Below are 21,852 nucleotides of genomic sequence, written 5' to 3' on the forward strand. Positions count from 1 at the left end.
AGCTCTAACTGCTCCGCTCTATCATCCCTGAACAATTCTTCGATATACAGTACTCCTTCCATCTATCGAGTACTTCCTCCTTTTCCATTGCCATCTCACCATTCTTCTTCATTATTGCTTCACCTGTACGTCATGGGTATTCAGGGGATTATAACTCGAAACTGGCTGAGGACTGAGATATTTACCGTTATCAAGATTTAAAAGGTCTCATACGTGCTTCCATTTTGCACCATGACCTTTAACCTTGAGTGGTCGGACGAGGTTAGTTGTGCCTGACACTACTTGTTTACTTATTTCTTTATTTAATAATATTATTCCATCCATCATCCAATCCTGTGTTGCCCCATGAGGAGCGTAGGAGCCCGGGGCTAGGCAAGTTGGTCCTGACATTTAAGATGAGAGTGACCAGCCTCACTCATCCCTGCGTGGCACTACATGAGGAATAAACCCCAACCACCTCTTAGATATAATCCTGCATCTGCTCAATCCGATTGAAGTGCCTTAATTACCCACTAAACCACCTTTTAATTTCCGTATCTCATCCCACTCCATTTATATCTGTTTTGTAGAAAAATATGACATTTACCCTTCCATTCCACACATAACGTGATAATAGTGGTAGTAATAGTAGTTCTAGCCCCAGGTTGTTAACTCAGTAGACTGCAGGCTGAAGATGTCCCCCTTTCTCAAATCACCATTCTACGTTTAGGGGAGAGCGAAAGAGGTGAAGGACGTTTGTATAACCAGGCAGCTGACCCGTCCGGTTTATTCAGTGCCACCACATGAAGACGCCCTTCTTCAACACCTCCACGATCATGCCGCCCCCCACAGACCGCTTACACAGCCGGTGCTTTTTGTGAAGAGGCTGAACAGCGAAACATCATTACTATTTTCCCTCTTCCAGTCATCTTTGGCGTTGATGCTGGCGATGGCATAAGTCATTAAGGTAACATGAGCATTATTAGAAGGGTTATCACTATCGTGTTTACCTCAGTGAACTCCATACTTTTCCAGTGAAGGTTACCATGTTAGGAAATCTTTTCGTTGAGATGCACGTAAAACAGATAATATAGAGGTGACCTCAGTTGTTACTAGTGTACTGATGGCAAGTAATTTTGATTTTCATTTTCTTTTCGAGCAATGTAGTATTTCTTTTATTATCATTTGTAAAATTTCTTAGCCTATCAAGATGTGGCTTCTTTTTGCTGAGATGCTTATATATATAGCAACCGTGGAGGAGACCCCTACTCGACATTTGCAGAGTTTTCCACGCTGGTTGACCATTGTATGTAGTCATTTAGGTATTGTCCTCCTCGTCACTTGCACAAGGCGTTCCATAATGACATCAGTCGGTCTCTGTCAGTCTGACTATTACGAATTGCCTGCCTGTCTTTATCAGTCTGTTGCAGCAGTGTGAGGAGGAACAGTGCTACATGTAATGGCGCTATGTAGAGGAGATTATATATATATATATATATATATATATATATATATATATATATATATATATATATATATCATCTCATCAGCCGTTTCAGTGTCCACTGCAGGACCGGCATATCCCGACCGAAGTGGGGACGATACAGCCAATGTATCTCTACCAAGTGGCTTAGGCTGTCTGGTAGAGATTGTATGTAGGGTGGAAAGTGCTTGTAGGTGTAATTGTTGTGTTGGAGTGGCTTTGGATGTGTGTGTAGTCTGTGAACCAAGTGTAATCGGCCCGTGCAAGCCGACTGGATGCAAACAAACTTTACAGTATGTGACACTGTTTCAACCACAGCACCCCTTGTGTCCGCCAATGCAGTATGTGGCATGAAGAACGCTCCCAAAGTTTGCTATCCTGGAGGGGCGCAAACCCTCTTTCTTCAGTGTACGAAAACGCACACTTTACCACTGTACCACAGAGGCTCCAAATATATATATATATATATATATATATATATATATATATATATATATATATATATATATATATATAGTAGTGCAAATGATGAGGTGAAAGAGAGAGAGATTGTCCAGGTGCTTGAGGGTGCGAAAGTGGATGTATGTGGATTAACTGAAACTAAAAGGCGAGGTGAAAGTGTGAGAGAATGGGAGTATGGATGCGGTATATGCGTGGGAGTAGGTAAGAATGAGAGGGCAAAAGAAGGAGTGTGTATTGTTGTGAGTAATAGATGGAAGGAGAATACAAGAGAGTATGGATCAGTTGGCTCAAGGATTGTGTGGGTAAGATTGAAAAGTTGGATTGCAAATATGGGCGATTGTGTGCGTGTATGCGCCAACACAAGATCATGTACGCAGAGTGAGAGAAGAGTTCTGGATAAATGTGGAAGCATGCATGGAAAAAGTTTGAAAGGAATGAAAGAGTGTTTTTCATTCATGATATGATTGATAAAGTAGGGAATGTGAAGGTGGATGGAGTAGTTGGTGAGTAGGGAGTGCCTGCTGAGATAGATGAGAATGGCAGTGCTTTAATGGACATTTGTGCTGAGAGGGGCTTGGTGATAGCCAATACCCTCTTCAGGCACAAGATAATCCACAGGTATACATGGCTAGTGATGAGAAGGGTGGATGGTGAACTGAATGAAAGGTAGGCAATGACTAATTATGTGTGTGTGGATGAAAGGATGCGAATGTGTGTAACGGATGGAACAGCATATAGAGGTTCGGGGAGTGGACTTTCTGACCACCACTTGGTGGGGAAGGATGGGAGGAAGGAATAGTTGCAAGGAGAGTGGCAAGGTTACAAGAGGATGAGAAAAAGGCAGAATATAAGAGAGAAGTGGAGGAACGATTGCATAAATATGAATTGGAGCAGATGGGGGATGTGGAAGGTGTGTGCAAGATATTCACAGAAGAAATATGTGCAGCATGTGAGATGGTGTGTGGGGTGACGAGAAGACGAAAGGGGGTGCAAGGAACAGTATGGTGAAATGAAGAGGTGAGACAGGTTGTGGCAGAAAAGAAGAAAGCATATAATGAATCGATGAGAAATAGGGGCGTGGAAAAAGTTGAGAGACGGAAGAGAAAGTTATATGTAGAAAGGAAGAGAGAGGTGAAAGGATTAGTAAGAGAGAGTAAGAAGAGAGTGGATGAGGAATTTGGAAGAAATCTGAGTGTAAAATGGAGGGACTGTAAGAAAATGTTCTGGAAAGAGGTAAAGAGAGTTAGACAGGGTGGCAGTGAAGTTAGTTGGGGAGTGAAAGATAAAAATGGTAGATTACTAGTGGAGAAGGGAGAAAAAGTGAGCAGATGGAGAGAACATTTTAAGAAATTGTTGAACACAGATAACGAAAGTAATGCGAGTAGAAGTGGCTGGGGAATGGCTGGAAGAAGGAGGGAGGTGAGAAGACAGGAAAAAATCAGTAGGATGGAAGTTGTGGAAGCAATGGAGAAAGTTAAAATGAAGAAAGCACCAGGAATTGATGGGGTGTGTGGTGAAATGCTGATGCATGGAGGAGAGATGTAGTAGAATGGGTGTGGAAGATGTGTAGATTAGCCTGGGAGGAAAGTAGAGTCCCGGAGGATTGGAAGTCAGTTATAATCATTCCCTTGTACAAAGGGAAAGGGGAAAATGAAGTGTGTGGTAATCACAGGAGTATTTGTCTTCTTAGTGTAATAGGAAAAGTATATGGGAGGATAGTTATTGACAGAGTTAGGGAAATAACAGAGGTATTAGATGGATAAGAACAGGGGAATTCTGGGAAGGGAAGAGGTTGTGTAGATCAGATATTCATTCTTAGATCTTTAGTGAAAAAGTTTCTAGAGAAGGGAAAGAAATAGTGTGCGGCCTTTATGGATTTGGAGCAAGTATATGACAGGGTGGATAGACAAGGATTGTGGGAAGCATTATGAAAATGTGGAGTAGATGGGAAGTTGTTGAATGCTAAGGCTGCAGTGCGTGTGGATTGTGAACTGAGTGAATTTTTCTATTTGAAGGTTGGGTTGAAACAGGGATGTGTCATGTCTCCATGGTTGTTCGGTCTGTTCATGGATGGGGTTATAAATGAGATACAAGGTACGGCAGTGGATGTTGGAGTGACCCTAATGAGAGAGGGCAGTGTCTGGAAACTCCCTGTGCTGTTGTTTGCAGATGATACTGTGTTGTTAAGTGAAGACGAAGAGGAGCTGCAAGGCTTGGTGGATGAGTTTGGGAGAGTGTGTAAGAAACGGAATCTAAAGGTGAATGTAGGGAAGAGTAAACTTATGGTCTTCGAGAGAAGTTAAGTCAATTAATGTACAGTGATGCTGGATGATGAGGAAATGGAAAATGTGAGTTCGTTTAAGTACTTGGGTAGTGTGATGAGTACGGATGGAAGTTTGGAGGGTGAAGTGCTTGAAAGGGTACAGCAAGGAAGAAAGGTTGCTGGAGCAAGGATGAAAGGATGCTGGTTCCTTGGAAGCAGTGATAAGGAACAGGGAAGTGAGCATGGAAGTGAAAAGGTTACATGACAGTATTGTTATACCAACTCTAACGTATGGAAGGGAAGATTGGACGTTGTTGGAGGGACACAAGTCAAGAGTGAGAGCTGTGGAAATGCATTATATGAGAGGAGCATGTGGAGTCACATGGAGAGAAAGATTGACAAATGAGGATGTGAAGGAGCGTTGTGGTGTGGATGTGGGTGTGATAGAAAGCATTAGGAGGAACACACTGAGGTGGTTTGGCCATGTGGAGAGGATGGGGAGTGAGAGAGTGACGAGGAGAGTGCATGTGAGTGAGGTGGAGGGGGTGAGGGGGACGGGTAGGCCAAGGATGAGATGGAGGGATGGAGTGGAGAGGTATATGAGAGAGGGAGGTGTGAGTTGGGAGCAGGGCAGTGAAATAGCATGGGACAGGGCGACGTGGAGGCGATTTGTTTGTGGCCACCCCGTATAGGATTAAGGCATCTGGCAATAGATAGATAGAAAAGCCTAACCTATCCACTTAACCTAATATGACACCTACCGTTGTGAGCTAATCGAACAAACACGAAACCTAGTCGAACCAAACCTCGCGCAATCTAATGAAACAAAGCCTAATCAAGCCATCTAACAACACTAACCTCACTGAACATAAGCACATAAATCAAACCACCTGACCTAAATTAAACAGACAAATCAGACTGCCTAACCCAACAAATTAATAAACTTAGCCACCTAAACTACCAGAGTCTAACCTTAACCAGCCACCTAGCCTAGCCGACGAACCTAACCTACCCACATACAGTAAATTAGCCAATCAAAATTTTCTTAACACCTGACCTAACCTAACTTGACATCCTAATCACCCTGCCTAACCTAACCATATTTCACAAGCTTACCCATAATGAGACATGCCCTGTACGATTACTGGGGAATTACACATTTTATAGGACGCTTTTTTTCTCTCGTAAAATGTAGAGGTTTCCAATGGTAAAAGAAAGAAAAAAACTGCAGTAAAGGCTGATCAAAGTCTAATCCACTATTACACGGCAAAAACCAAGCAATTGACCACCGATGCACGCCTACTGCTGGTAAAAATTCAAGTGGTGTTGCTTTGAATTTTATTTCTACAAGCTTCAGACGACTTTATTCAATTTGGGAAATATCTGTCGTATGGAAGGACTGCATTATGATTACCCAGCACCTTCAGTTCTAAAAACCTCTCCTCAGCTGAATAAGACTGGTTGGTGGTAGAAATACGAGTACGAGAGAGAGAGAGAGAGAGAGAGAGAGAGAGAGAGAGAGAGAGAGAGAGAGAGAGAGAGAGAGAGAGAGAGAGAGAGAGAGAGAGAATTTTGAGTGACAATATACACGTCAGAATAGTTTTCAACATCAGCAACATCCTCACTTAGCAGGTGCGGATGCGGATGTAGATGCTGATTTCAGTGGAAATGAGGAAGCGGATGCATATTTCACTTCTAATGCGGAGGCTCAGCGGATGTCGATACGGATGCCACATACATCTCTAATATATTATCTATTCAACTCGGTAAATTTAGGTATGGCACCGAAGAAACTGATTCGGTACAAAATTTCATGAAGCTTTGTACTTTCTTAATGTCCGATTATTGCCTGTGAATAGATTGGGAGGTGGGTAAGTAGATTGGAAAGTAGGAAGGCAGATAGAAATATAGGTACACAGATACGTGCTTGCCCAAGATATGAGATGGAAATGAAAGCAAAATAAAGTGTGAGTGAAAGAGAGAGACAGAAGAGAAGAAGGACAAAGAAGCAGGGAATGCAGGAAATACTGTAGTTGTGAGAAATGAAGATAGACAGTTAGATAGATGGATAGGTAGGTAGGTAAGTACAGAGAGAGAGAGAGAGAGAGAGAGAGAGAGAGAGAGAGAGAGAGAGAGAGAGAGAGAGAGAGAGAGAGAGAGAGAGAGAGAGAGAGAGGAAGAATGCATCACAACGGACAGCCGAGCAGAGCAGAGCAGGGGAAGGGATGGAGGGACAGTCACAGACGAAAAGAGAGGTGAAACGAGAGGAGAAGAGACGAAAAGGGTGGACGCAGGGGAGAAAGAAGAACAGGCCAGGAAAGGAGAGGAGCTAAGGCAAGGGAAAGCGCGTCTCAGAGGAAAGGAGAGACGAGGAAAAGAGAGGAGATGACCAAGGGAGAATTAGTAACAATGTATAGGTGAGAAAAGGAAGAGGAAAGAAGTTAAGAGAAGGGAAAAAGCAAAGAGACAAGAAGGAGCAAGAGAGAGTAGGTCACTGAGGAGAGAAGGGGGAGAGGAGAGGAGAGCAGAAGAAAAGTAATGAAAGAGAAGGTTAAGGGAGAGGGTGAGAATGAAGAGGGGAAAGCGACAAGGTAACTGGCAAGGTAAAAAGATTAGAAAGACTAAAAAGAAGGTAAACACGGGGAGAGAGAGAGAGAGAGAGCGGCGGGTTGTACGTCTGCATTACTGTCTGTTATATTATTTAATAACATAACAGAGGAAGGAAAAACAAATGAATTAAAAAAATAATCCATACACCAGATTATTGGCATCCTCCATTCATAAAAAATCTATAACAGTTGGACTTCAACAGCTGTAGGTTGAAGTTTGGGGGGCAACAACTCCTGGGAAGCAAGTTCCAGAGAGATGCAGTTCGGGGAAAAAAAGAATTCTGATAGGCAGAAGTTCTTGAATATGGCTATGTGACATTCCAACCATGAGCGCAGCCAGATGCCTGTGTAGCACGAGGGAAGGCATGGACAGGTGGCACAATGGACGCAACTTCCGAGCATTTGCCATAAAAGTATCTGTAAAATAATGCAAAGGAGGCAACATTCCTTCTGACTTGTAGTGGAGATAGATTATTTTTAACAGCAGGGTTATTAATAATTCCAACAGCTTTGTTCTGGATTTTGTTCAGTTGTTTTAGTCACGTGCGACCTCTCCACATCCATCTCCACAAAGGTGAACAATATTCCAGCGGAGAGCCCACATGACTATAATAAACTACAGCCAACTGCTCGTCAGGGAAGAACCTACTAATTCATTACGGTATTTCAAGTTTCTTTGAGGCAGTTATAGCAAATGATCTGACATGAGAGGTCCAGCTGAGGGCACAGTTAAGTCAATCACCGAGAATTTCAATTCTTTCAGAGATGAGAATATTAGTAGCACTGAAGAGAATATACGAATCTGACAGTATCTGTCTATTAGTAAACTGTATACACAGCATTAGCATTTGGTTTTACTAGCATTAAATGAGACAAGGTTATTATGTCCCCATTCATTGATCTTGATTAACCCGTCCCATCCCGACCACTTTTCCACCACTGACTCCCCCCAATCCCGACCATTTTAGGAATTTTTTTTTTTTGGCTCAAACCTTCGCTTTTGGTGAGAAACATCGAAAATTCATAGAGAAATCGCTCACCTGAGGTTTAAAATACTCATTACAGGTAGGAGTACCTCCTTACCTTACTAGGTTTTCTATCAGGCTGGCACCAAAGAAAACGAGTTCTATGGGAGGATAACTTTCACACCACTCATAAACGGTATTTATTTATTTACTTGGTACGAATTCATATATAGTATAACAGTATATTGGTTTTCAAGCAGTAATATAGGCATTATAAGCATTGTTTCACTCACTAATACCTGACCTTTTTTTGCCACATTACCTGATCATCATTTCTAACTGTTTCTTCCTCTAATGCTATGTAAAGTTTATCCTCCACATTGTCATTGATTGGGGAATCACTCTGGCCCTGAATTTCGTACCGTGGCATGACATGGCTATACTGGCCAGGTCACTGATAACAGGTGAATTGCTGAGACAATGGCATGCAGGGGGGGGGGAAGAGGTCATGCTGGGTAAGGCATTGTCCCTGCCTGGCATCTTGTTGAGGAAGGTGTCACGTGTATACGTACAAAAAATGACTCGCGAAAATTGAAAATTGTGCAAATTAGGGACCTTGCAATTTTTTCGTGTTTATGTACGTCGACGGGATTGGCAGTGACAAAACATGTGGACGTTAAAGAACGTCGACGGGACGCCGCGGGTTAATAGAGATGGCTGCACTGAGTTCAGGGAGATGTCAAACTTTGTAAATGCGTGTTCGAGTGTGAATGAACTGTGGAGTTTTGAGTCATCCGCATACGAATGAATGGTATTGTGGGTGACAGATAAGAGATCATTAATATGACCTAGGAACAGTGTTGGCGCCAGAACTGATCCTTGTGGCAAGCCAGCGTTAACTGAGTGGAAATTGGAACGTACTTCATCTACTTTTACATTTCCGTCGCTGAGATATTAGGAAAGCAGAGGAACAAAAGATATTAGTCTGTAGTATGGAAGTTTGGATAGCAAGGAACGGTGCCACACTCCGTCGAAAGCTTTAGAAATATCAAGAGCTACTGCATGAGTTTCTCCATATTGGTCAATTGATTGATGAATGGTATGAGTCAGGAGACTGAGTTTATCAACGGTGGATCTTTTGTGGCGAAATCCATATTGTCTATCACTAAGTTGTTGGATTCAAGGTGTTTAACTATGCACTTATTAATTACAATTTCAAATACATTACGAAGAGAAGATGTGATAGCTATTGTTCTGTAATCAAAGGGGTCAGAGGAACTTCCTTTCTTTGGAATTGGGCGGATATTGGCTTCTTTTCATGAATTAGGGAATGAAGAAATACGTATGCATAGTCTGAATAATTTAGCCTGAACAGAGGCAAGTTCTGGGGATCACTTTTTCAAAACAATTGGAGGAATTCCATCTGGGCCTGGAGCTTTGTTGGTAGGTAAATTGTCTACGATGGATTTTACGTATCTAGTCTGTATTTTATGGGGAAAATTTTTGGGAGTGAAGTTGTAGTACTGGGATGTTCTGGCTGATCTCCTGTATGGTGGAATTTCTGGCAAATGTACTGGCAAGGATATTGGCTTTACCACGCGCGGGTCATTTGTAACGTTACCGCCTGAAGATTTTAGTGGAGGAATGGGTGATTACTTGTTAAAGTTGTTATTGAAAGAACTGAGAGTTGACCGGAATGTTCTATCGTCATTATGATTGTTAATTTGTTTTGATATTTGGTTTTGAAGAAAGTTTGATTTAGCGAGATTTATTTCTGTTTTGGCATGTGTTCTAGCAATTTTAAATCGACGGAGTGGTTCAGATTTTTTTTTTTTTAAATTTTAAGTAAGAGTTATATAACAATGACTTTTGGGCTGTTACTCTGGCACAAATGCTATCAAACCACTTTAGAGAGTTTGATGCCTCGAATAGACAAAAAATGGTGGTAGGTGTGGTGATGGTGTGGGTAGCTGTGGTGGTGATGTTGGTAGCTACTTACAGTAGATGATGACCGTGGTAATGATAGCCGTGATGTTGGTGTGGTGGTGGTAGCTGTGGTTGTGATGGTGATGTCGGTGGTGATGGTAGCTGTGGTTGTGGTGGTGATGTCGGTGGTGATGGTAGCTGTTGTGGTTGCGGCTGTGTTGATGGCATTTGTAATGGTGATGGTGGTGGTGGTAGCTGTGATGATGACTGTGGCGGGGTAGTGGCAGTAGCAATGGTGGTAGTGTTAGTTGTGGTGGTGCTGGTAGCTTTTCAGAAACGGTTCTCATTTGAGCAAGTGCTTTACGGCCTTATAGGGACGCAAAGCGCTTGCTCCAAAGCGAAGTGCAGTTCAGGAACGTCTCTAATTTCGACAAATGATCAGTGGCCCGATAGCCAGCAAGGCTCTTGTTACCATCTAAATGAATATAGCAACTTTATTCTCCACGAAAGCTCTTATGAAATACATAAAACTTATGCTGAACAAAGAAAAAGAAAGATCAAACTAAGGGGACACATTTTCTGCCAGACGAAAAAAAAAAAAAATAATAATAATGAATCCAGTGCTCAAGAAAATATAAACATTCATTAGCACTTTGCGCTAAGGAAAAGAAAAGCTTTCACTGCTGACTGGATAAGCGAAAACAAAAATTAGACAACTGGAATTCTGCCTCAAAAAGTAAAATGAAAGAAGAAAAACTTTTGTGTTCTTGCTGGTAGCGAAATAAATTGCTAATTAGTAAGTTAGCACACGGAGGATATTTATTGCGGAGAATGAAATACATCGCGAAGCAACGAAAACATGATTAGCAATTTATTCTTACTGCATATAAACGAATATTATCAACTTAGGAAGGACCGAGCTGGTTTACCCATACCTAACAGAATACTGCTATCTCTTCATATCGAATGCTTTCCTGTTATAAGAGAAGGTTAGTAAAATGTTGCTAGTTATAAGGAAGTGATAAGAAAATTATCTCATTCTTCCTTAATATCAGGTAATAGGCTGAAAGTGGGGCACAGACCTCTGTCAGGTACAACCAAATTGACTATAATAGTGATGTGATGTAATGTTTGCTCTCTCTAACCCTTCCAGTTCAGTGACATCCCTAAGTTGAATAAAACAGTGTGAAGAACGCAAGAAGAAAACATACTGTTAAACATCCTCGGACTGAAGTGGTTGATCCTTTCAGCTCGAGAAAGCCTATCATGTTATTCCAGCAAATGTCAGACTTACTTACTTAGCTTAAGAGAGACTTTTCTAACAGGAGTGGTTATACATAGCCTCCATTAAACCCTTCACTGGTGCTGCAGTGGAACGTCTTTATGGGATGGCATCAATGTTAATGGGTGGCTCCAACTTCCAATCACCCGAAAGTAGGATGGTGAACTGCAGGAGGAGGGCAACTTCAGCCTGCAGTCCACTGTGATCACGTTCAGATATGCCTGGGGTTGCGACTACTACGACTAAATCCTTCACTACAAGACATCTCAAGGAAACTGAATAAAATCGTCAGTAGATAGGACGCATATTATGTAAGTGAAGCAGGTAATGTATGGCCGTGAATATGAGGTGGAGTGAGGATTCCGGGGGCTTGAATGGGGAGTGAATGATACTGTGGCCCATATAATTAGGCGTGTATTTTTTTTTTTTTTTAATAGCTGTCCCCACTTCAGTTGTTCGCTTCGTCTCTAGACCCTACCTCACCGTATCTTTGGATGAGAAAAAGAGATTGGGATGTTGATGGTGATGAGGATCAAGATGATGATAGTTAAATAATAATAATAATAATAATAATAATAATAATAATAATAATAATGTTTTCATTTGACTTGCGCTGTTATTCATAACACGAGAAATGCATCACACGAAACACTGACAACTGTTCGTGACACTTATGAATCTCTCTCTCTCTCTCTCTCTCTCTGCGTTCATGTGTGCTGGGGTATGCTGGACTGAGAGCACAGACGGTTTTTCCTGGCTCAAATTAAAAGACACAGACTCTCCAAAATTCAATTCAAAAGTTTCTTTTTTTATATTTCGACAAAGTGGACTAAACATTTTTATATTAATCTGTAGCTTTTCATGAATATGGATTTCTGATTTTTTTAGGAGAGTGTATAGAAGGAACCTGACACAGCATATGAACTGCATTATCTACAAGTATTCAAAAATATTTTTCTGTTGATACACACACACACACACACACACACACACACACACACACACACACACACACACACACACACACACACACGCGCGCGTATGAGCAACGTCCATAGAAAGTCACCGAGTATTTTGCTATGTTTTGTTTTTCTGGCGAAAAAATACGCTGGTGTCAACAGCATAAATATTTTGGTTCACGAAACGAACACACCACAGATTTCATGCTTTGAACCTTATTACGTAGATTCTAGTATCTCAGATTTTAATAGACTTTCTATAATTTTCAAACGGCATATACTGTTCACATATTTGTACACTAAATGCTGCACACACATGTACCATCGCGATCCCTTGTCTCTTCACCCCCCTGGCTCGAGGGAAGTCGAAACCAGGTCTGAAGAATAGCCAGGCAAGTGGAGACGGTTAGTGTGGCAGTTTGATAATGATTCACGATGGCGGAATGACACACACACATTAAGCCCAACATTGTCACTCACGCCCACAATATAACCACAGTCATGGAACATGACTGAAAAACTTGTCATTAAATGTAACTGAAAAAAAGATGAAGGCATTCATATCCCTCGATGCTCTTTAAATACTCCGTTTCCCATGCATCATGTGAATGAACATGGTTTCCTTTTTAACTATCCTTTTCGAAGCAGCTTCGTCGTCTGTGATTATTAAAACAGTGAAACAACTAATTCAAGTACTGCTGGGGATATATCATTATGCAGATATCAGCATTACACATGCATTCTTCTTGTTGCTTTCAATTCCTTCTTGTTGAGCCTGACCAGTCACTGCTTTGAAAGTAAATTGGTGCTTCGAGAATACTGTGAACACTAAAAAAGATAGTTCGAACAGAAACCATGTTCACGTAATGCATGGGAAACCGAAAAGTATTTAAAGAGTGCATTAAGGATATGAATGCCTTCATCTTTATTTTATTATATTTCATGACAAGTTTTTCAGTCACGTTCCATGGCTGAGATTATAATGGTAGGCGTGGGTGACAATGTGTGAGTCATTCCGCAATCATGAACCATTATCAGACTGCTAGACTAACCATGTCCGCTTGCCTGACATTTCTTCATCCCTGGCTTAGACTTCCCTCGAGCCAGGGAGGTAAAGAAACTAGGGATCGCGATAGAGCACTATCAACAAAAGTATCTTAACGCAGGCTATCCAGGGTTTCAGAGTGAGCGTTGTTGCGGTTCGTGTTTTCTTCATAAGGGAAACAATTAAAATGATGTATAAACTTCAGTCTTCATGAGGTATATATTGATAATAATAGCGAGTACAAATGATATCTGATTAGATAATAGATTCAATTGGTTCAACCACTATTTTAGAATGGAGACAGGAAAATATAAAGACAATGTTGTGACTGAGTGTACAATAACACAAATATGATTTTCCTGGTGCGTGTGAACAGTTAGAAGTTAAGTGTAGGCTAGTTGTGACTACAGTATTTGCAGTTATAGTTGCCGGATTTTTAGTAATTTGCAAATAAATGCGGTTAATTGTAATGTGCATGGGGAAGTAGAGGACGGAAATGGGTAGAAAGAGGAGTGGTTGGAAGAAATTCAGGGAGCTGTTGCTTCTCCTGACACTGAGAGGGCTCTCCCTCCTTGCTGGGGGATCTTTGTATGCGACATGTGTTGGGAGTGTAAGCTATATGTTAGTGAGACCTGGACAGCGAAGGAAGAGGATGTCCGCAGGCTCTAAGGTACAGATATGACAATGATTGGAAGGATGTGCAATGCGTCCTTGAGTGCGAGGCCTGATTGGGTTAGGTTTATGATGGAAGAGTCAAGAGGTAGGATGGGACAGGAGTGTATTGGTACTGTGGTGAGGAGAGGTAGACTGAGATGGTGTGGGCATGTGGAGAGGATGGGAGATGACAATTGCGTGCAGAAAGTGAGAAGTGTTAACGATAGGGGTAGGGTTGCGAAAGGTAGGCAGAAAAAAAAAAAATAAACTGGGACGTGGTCATTGAGCGTAATCTCAGGGATATGGGACTGAAAAGGGAGGCTACCGGAGATCGAGCAGCATGGAGAGCCGCCATTAGGTGACCCAGGCCGACACATACAAACATGTTTGAGTCTTTCAAAACGAAACGAAACAAAATATACGGCATGTATTTGCTTTCAGTTTAGGAGTTTTATTTTTTTCTGCACATGGACTGGTAAGTCAAGGTGTAGTGAACTGCTCGTCTTGTACTATAGGTATGTGTTGGGGCTCAACTTAAAAAAAAAAAAAATCTGAATCCTTGAATTCATTTAAAACTGCGAGAAACCATGCAAAAACAGTAATAAATCTCGCTAAATGAAGCTTTCTTCAGAACCAAGATCCAAACCATTAAATAATCCTAAGGACAAAAGAATATTTTGGAAAACGCTAAATTGTTGCAACAACTTTAACAAGTCTTCACCCATTCCCTCAGTAAAATCTTCGCATGGAAACATTGTAAATGACCTACGTGGAGAAACAAACATACTTGCTAGTACGTTTGCCACAAAGTCTACCTTAGAGGAAGCAAGTTAAAACGTCCCTATACTAAAACTCGACTCTTGCGAAATTGCTCCACTTAATATACTTACCAGATACGTTAAATCCATCCCAGACAATTTACCAGCAAACAAAGCTCCAGGTCCAGACGATATTTCTCCAGTCGCTTTGGAAAAGCGTTCCCCAAACTCGTTCCTGCTCTAACTATATTATTCAGATTATGCATACGTATTTTTGCATTCCCTACTTCTTGGAATGAAGCCAATATCCACCCAATCCCGAAGAAAGGAAGTTCCTGTGACCTTTCTGATTATAGACCAATTGCTATCACATCTTCTCCTGGCTAAGTCTTTGAGACTGTAATTAATAAGCATATTGTTAAACATCTTCAATCCATAACTTATTTTGTGACAGACAATATGGTTTTCGCCACGAAAGCTCCATCGTTGATATACTCAGTTTCTTGACTCATACCATTCATCAGTCAATTGACCAACATGGAGAAAACCACGCCGTAGCCCTTGATATTTATAAAGCTTTCGACAGTGTGGCACCGTTCCCTGCTATCCCAATTCCTTGCTATGGCCTATCATCTTTTGTTCCACTGATTTCCTCATATTTCAGCGACAGAAAGATAAGGATAAAAGTAGATAATATGCATTCCAATTTCCACCTGATTAACGCCAGCGTGCCACAAGGTTCAGTCCTAGCTCCAAGCCTATTCCAGATTCATGTTATTTATATTTGTTATATTTCGCCCATAACCTCATTCACTCATATGCAGGTGACTAAACACTTCATAGTTCCTCCACACTTAAGCACCCATTCGCAAAGTTTAATATCCCTAACTCGCAACTCAGTACTGTAAACTCCATATATCAAGACTTATCTAAGATCACTGAATTGGTACAAAGTAATATTGTCACATTTAATGCTAGGAAAACCAAATACATACAGTTTACTAATAGACAGATATTGCCTAATTCCCAGATTACCTTTAATGCTACAATGAAATTCTCAGTGTTTCATTTAACAATACCCTCAGCTGGATCTCTCGTGTTAGATCACTGGCTAGAACAGCTTCAAAGAAACTTGGATTACTGTACTGTATAGAATCCGCAGCTATTTCACTGGCATACAGTTGGCTGTAATTTACGAGAGTCATGTGCACTTGCAGCTGGAATATTGGTCACCCTTGTGGAGTGCATGTGGATCGGTTGCACTAAAACAACTGAACAAAATTCAGAACAAAGCTGTAAGAATAATAACTCTGCAATTGGAAATGAACTACAAGTAAGAAGGAATGTTGCCTCCCTTGCATTATATTACAGATACATTTATGGCAAATGCTCAGATGAAGTTTCATCCACTGTGCCGCTTCTCCATGCCTTCCTCTGTGCTATACAGGCATCTGGATTGTTACATTGCCATATTGCAGAACTTTTGCCTATCAAAATTCTTTTATTCCCCTCACTGTTTCTCTTTGGAATTCACTTCCCCAGAATGGTTTTCCTTAAAAGGTCAACCTACAGCAGTTCAAGTCCAACTGTTACAGATTATTTATGAAAGGAGGACACCTGTAATCTGGTGCATGGACTATTCTTTTTACTTTAATTTGCTTGTCCTTCCTCTGTTCATCTATAAACACACACACACACACACACACACACACACACACACACACACACACACACACACAAACTGAGTGAGGTTCACTTGCACAGCCATTTATTATTGACTGGGACTCGGAACATTGGAGATTGGACCTTAAGGCTCAAGTTGGTGATGAAACTCAAAGTGAGGGTGAGGACGTGGCTGAGGACTGTGCATACGGAGACAGTGGAGAATGGAAATGTGATATGGGCTGCAGGTAGTGATGGGGTGAAAGTTGGGGTAAGGTTCTCGTGAGGGTGGTTTTAGGGTTGAGGATGGAAGTTAAAAGTGTGGTTGGAGTTGGGGTTAAAGATAGAAGCTAGAAGTGGGGTCGAAGCTAATTTGGGGTTGGAGTTCAAGGTAAAGGTTAGAAGAAGTTACTTTGATAGATGTGGGGTTATGTGGTGAGTCTGGGATTAGGAATCAAGATGGTGGTAATAAATGAAATTGGAATTTGAGCTGATAGAGGGATTAGAGTAGGATTGGGATGGGTTGTGGGTGGGAGATGAGTTGAGGTTGGGGGTGAGGATGGGGTTGAATGATGGTAATGGAAATTAAGGAGACTTGGGCAGGTGTGGTGCTTAAAGGGGAGTTGTAGCTTGACATGATGAATGAGGAGTATGCTCCTCCATCCCACTGGATTATGATGTATCTTCCGGTTCAAGCTGGAATGAAAGTTGGTGGCAGGTGGGTCATTGTTTATGCCTCATTACTGAATCAGGTGATGGCGAATAGCAGGTACCTATCCAATCAGAATACAGAGGACACTTGAGGGCTCTCAGCCAGTCAAATAGCGTCCTGCGGTCTTCTTGATGGGAGAGAAGATTCTGGCAGTTGTTGTATGATTAGGGTAAGCTATTGGTGTAGATGTAAGCAGCTTCTGTCACCCTTAGCCTCCTCCTGTCAGGTTCTTTATGCAGGATAATACTTTGGTGTTCGAGTTATTGTCTGGTTAATGCAAGACCATGACTTCGGCTGTTGTGGCATTGAATTGCACCGTACTGTATGTCAGCTGTTATCCTCTTGAACGAGGTGTTGTAGTGATGCCTAAATATCGAGAATTAAGGTGACTGCAGTCACCAGCGTTGCATGTATATTGATATACTAGGTTCACGTCTTGCAGAGGACTTGTAGGTGGGAGATAGCTGTTTCTCTTGATAACGTTGGAGTTTCATCCTGTTTTGTAAGAGCTGATCAGCTGAAGCTGATCATCTATTACACAGCAAGGCGAATCTCCAATCTGATCATGGAAAACAGCTGCAGTCACCGACAAGCTGTCTTTAAGATGTGAACCTAGTATATCGATATACATGCAACATTGGTGACTGCAGTCACCTAACTTCTCGGTGTATAGGTTTCACCACAAACAATAATCCTTTTGTTACCAATGCTTCATCACCACAACCATATGTACTACAACTAAATTTCTAAAAACTCCTTCAGTACAACGACGCCTTTTACATTTACTTCTCTGCCTATTATTATTATTATTATTATTATTATTATTATTGTTGTTGTTGTTGTTGTTGTTGTTAATATTATTATTTGTAATAATATTATTATTACTATTATTATTATTAAGATTTAGCATTAATATTATTAGTACTAGGCAACCTTCATGTTAACAGGTTTAGAAACAGTCCTCAGTAATCCCCTCTGTCTGGTAACATTCCTTTATGTTGTATAGTGGGTATTTCAGACAACCATGCTTGGCCAAGAGGACACCTCGCAATGAAGGGATTAGAACTACGTATGTCAGTAGCCTAAGGCTTATATTTGCATCTTACATCAGCATTTCTGTCAGCGAAGGAAACTCTGATACACCTCATCCTTACCGCTTTATTTATGCAGTGGGGCACCAATTTTCGCGCCTAATTGGGTCCAAAAATAATGCGCGAAAGTAGAATTAGCGAAAATTGGGGCATTGTCTTTATGGCAAAAAGGCTAATTGGTTCCCGGTTATCCTAAAGTAATATCAGATTTTCATTTTCACTTGCAATACAGTACATCAAATCACTATTGTACATTGCATTGTGAGATACAAACAATAAAAACTGTACAGTACACATTATATGAGGAGAAACATACCACAGAGACCAGGTTGAGGTGTTTAATGGATGTTGGGGGTAAGTATCCGAGGCGCGTGGCGGGCTTATTTAGCCACGCCAGACGTATTGGCGCCACCTCTTGCTGCCTCGCTACCACCATGCTGTTTCCTCATACTACGCACTGTCGATTCTGGGATGTTAAATATATGGCAGATTTCACTGTTTTTTGCGCCCTTGTCCATGTGCTCAACTATCTTCCTTTTCATTGCATTATTATACTGCCGTTTCTTCACTCCAACACGATACTCTCCTTTAGCCTTGGCCTTTCCTGCCGACTTTGAATGTCCCGGCCACTTTTTATCACCACCACTGCCTCCCGGCCCTCCCCCCACACCACCAGGCTCTCCCCCCACACCACCAGGCCCTTTCCCCACACTACCAGGTATAGTAGAGGCCATTGAACCGTGAGAATCCAACACAATGGAGCTAGCACGCTCGTACACAATGGCGGGAATGGGTGGACAGAGTGTTGACATGACGTCATTCAAGATGGCGGTGGGTTGCGGGTGGGCGGTGCAGGAAATTCAAAGTTCAAAATATTGTCCCAAACCCAAAATTTGTGCGCGAAAATCGATTTTTTTCAAGCGAAAGTGGAAGTTAGGGAATATTTGGTGCATGCCGCGAAAGTGGATTCCGCGAATCCTGCTGTAGCGAAAGTTGGTGCACTACTGTATATCACATTAATAATATATATATATATATATATATATATATATATATATATATATATATATATATATATATATATATAAAAGAGTCGAGTTCTTTATTTGTTTGTTTGTTTGTATGTGTGTTTGTTTGTCCCTCAGTCACGCCCAAACCATGGGCCAGAAACCCCAAAACTATACATATTCTGAATCAGGGTGACCCAAGGGTGGTTTTAGGGAGGTCATTCTAGGCCACCGGTAGTGTTCGCCCTTTTGGCCCGGGCAACGCCAGGCACCCCTGCTGCCCAGTTTTTGGCATGGAGACTCACATGACCTCCAGTTCGGACATAGGCTATGGGAGGTTGACCTCCGAGGCCATTTGAGGTCACTGGTTGGAGGTCATTTAAGGTCACCGGTAATAGTACAGTAAACAAGAGAGCTGAAAAATTACTGTGCGTTAGTCTGCGAAAACTGAAGTAGAAAGTTCCTGGACCTCTTATAATCCCCCTTCAAAAGCATAAGAGGTACGTGGTCTTTCTGGGGAAGAAAGACTGACCTACAACAAATAGGATTAGTGTGTTCGCCTTTTTGGCCAGGCAATGTCCGGTACCCGTGCTAGTCTCTTCTATTATTTGCTCAATCTGTCGTCATTATACTCTCTTCATTTTTACTTGGCCTTAGATTGCCATCTCTCCATCCTGAATGCTGAGCTGTAGAAGGAGTTTATCACTAAAATATGGTGCAAGTCATGAATAAATGCTATGAACAAAATGCAGGGTCGTAGTATAATCTTATTTCCCTATTGGGTTACGGAAAACACCTTGACAAAAGATGGAATTTGGTCCATGTTAAGGTTACTGGAGTATTGTAAGGCTTGATTAACATATAGGAGAATATTAAGACTTGGTATGCTTTATCACGGAGGAGGTACTAAAAACCGTCTCAGGCTGACGACAATGTCTTTCTTGTATTTACAGTGCCTTGAAGCGTTATAGTGGAAGAATCATACCCACATATGACAATGTCCAAGTAGGGCTAAGCCTGATTTAGACTATCTTCTCAATAAAGGACGTTTTTGATATAAGGGCAGAATTCTATCGCAATATTCTCGAGTCATAGGAATGAGGCACTGATATTGAAACTTGGAGGGTATCTATATGCAGAGTTTCTGCTCTCTCTCCCTCCCTCCCTCACTCTCTCTCTCTCTCTCTCTCTCTCTCTCTCTCTCTCTCTCTCTCTCTCTGATGAAGACGTGGCTTGATACAATATAAGATAGTACAGAGGTATTATCATATGGTGGTGTGGTTATAATATATGATATACCTTTGATGTAACAAGAAATGGGTGTTTACGATGACAGGATGTAAGTAGTGTGGAGGAAAGGTATGGTGTGTTGATGGTGCGATTGTATGGTGCTGGTGGCTGAAGCATGTGATGATGATATAGAAAAAGTAAAGTGTACGGTTGGTTTCGTGTGCTGATGATAATAGATAATATTTCTATGCTTGGTGTGGTGATGTGGTGGTTTGGTGGTATGGCACTGTGTTGGTATGGTGTTATTGTATTTTACAGGATATGATTGTGATGAACCAATGGAGAAGAGTGCTAGGTGTGGCGTTGTTGTGGTGAAAAAAAAAAAAGTGCCTATATTCTGTGTAGTTGTATGGTGTGTTAATAATGCTATGATATGGTTATGTAGAGTGTTATGATGTGCTGGCTTGAAATGCTTAGAGTTACAGAATGAGGTTATTATATGGCAGGTGTGAACGTTGTATAAGGAGAGAGGAAGCGTAAATCTAGAAGAGCTAATAAGTTACAAGGAGTGTGAAAGCTACTGAGTTAGAGGGACGGTGAAAAAGAGTGAGCGAGTTAATGACTGTGAGACTGTAAAACTGAGAGCTTGAATAAGTGAGAGTGTGAGTGGGATTATGAAAATGAGTAAGTTACGGACGGTGAAAGTGAGTTAGAGGGAATTAGTATGAGTAACACACACACACACACACACACACACACACACACACACACACACACACACACACACACACACACACACACACACACACACACACACACACACACACACACACAACACACACACACACACACACACACAAGCGTTCTCGGGTCTCCTAGGGTCTATCTTTAATTTTAAAATAATGAAAGTTAGTAGACTACCAAAAATGTGAAGATTTGTTGGCTATAGTATACATGAATGTTTGTGATTTATTCGGTAACAGCTGTTTTGGTACTTTACATTAAACATGGCCGAAAATGTAAACAGTGAGGGAATGGAATTTCAAGGATTTGATGCTAATACTAATGTCTTGGACCTGGTGAAAACATTAATTATGAGGATTAGTGAACTCGAAAAGAAAGTAGAGAATCTAGTGATAAAGGATGTGTCAGTAAATACGGAAACCACCATACAGAGTCTGATCCAGTCCAGTGAAACAGCCAATGAAGAGATTAGGAATTTGAAGCGGGAAAATGTTGAACTGAGGAGGAAACTAGAAGAGAGTACTAATAAAACGGAGAAGGTGAGTAATGTATTAGAAGAACATAAGGCAAAGTGGGCACACGTAGAAGAAGAACAGAAAGAAGTGGTCAGCTTAAGAGAGATCATCCAGGAAGAAAGGGAAATGAACAAGAAAGAAATGGAAGAAAATGTAGTGAAAATACTGAAGAAAAAAGAGAAAATAGTGAGAGAAACTGTAGAAAGGAACAGATGTGTGGTAGTATTTGGAAACAGGGAAGAGGAAGAAAAGGTTAGGTTCGTAAGACTCGAGAGAGACACGAACATGGTGAGAGGAATATTAGGCAAGATTGACCCCGAAGGAGACAAGTGGGTAAAAGAAATTGAGGAAGTAAGGAGGATAGGGCCTTATAAGAAATGGGAAACAAGACCAATGAGAGTCAAGTTTACATCAGAAAGTGTAATAAATGAGATACTTAAAGTGACCTGGAAATTAAGCAAAGAGGCGGGGATGGAAAATATTATAATAAGAAAAGATCTGAATGA

The sequence above is a fragment of the Coenobita brevimanus genome, chromosome 52 (assembly GCF_032717465.1).
Source record: "Coenobita brevimanus isolate Jiangsu-jjx chromosome 52, ASM3271746v2, whole genome shotgun sequence".
Taxonomy (NCBI): Eukaryota; Metazoa; Arthropoda; class Malacostraca; order Decapoda; family Coenobitidae; genus Coenobita; species Coenobita brevimanus.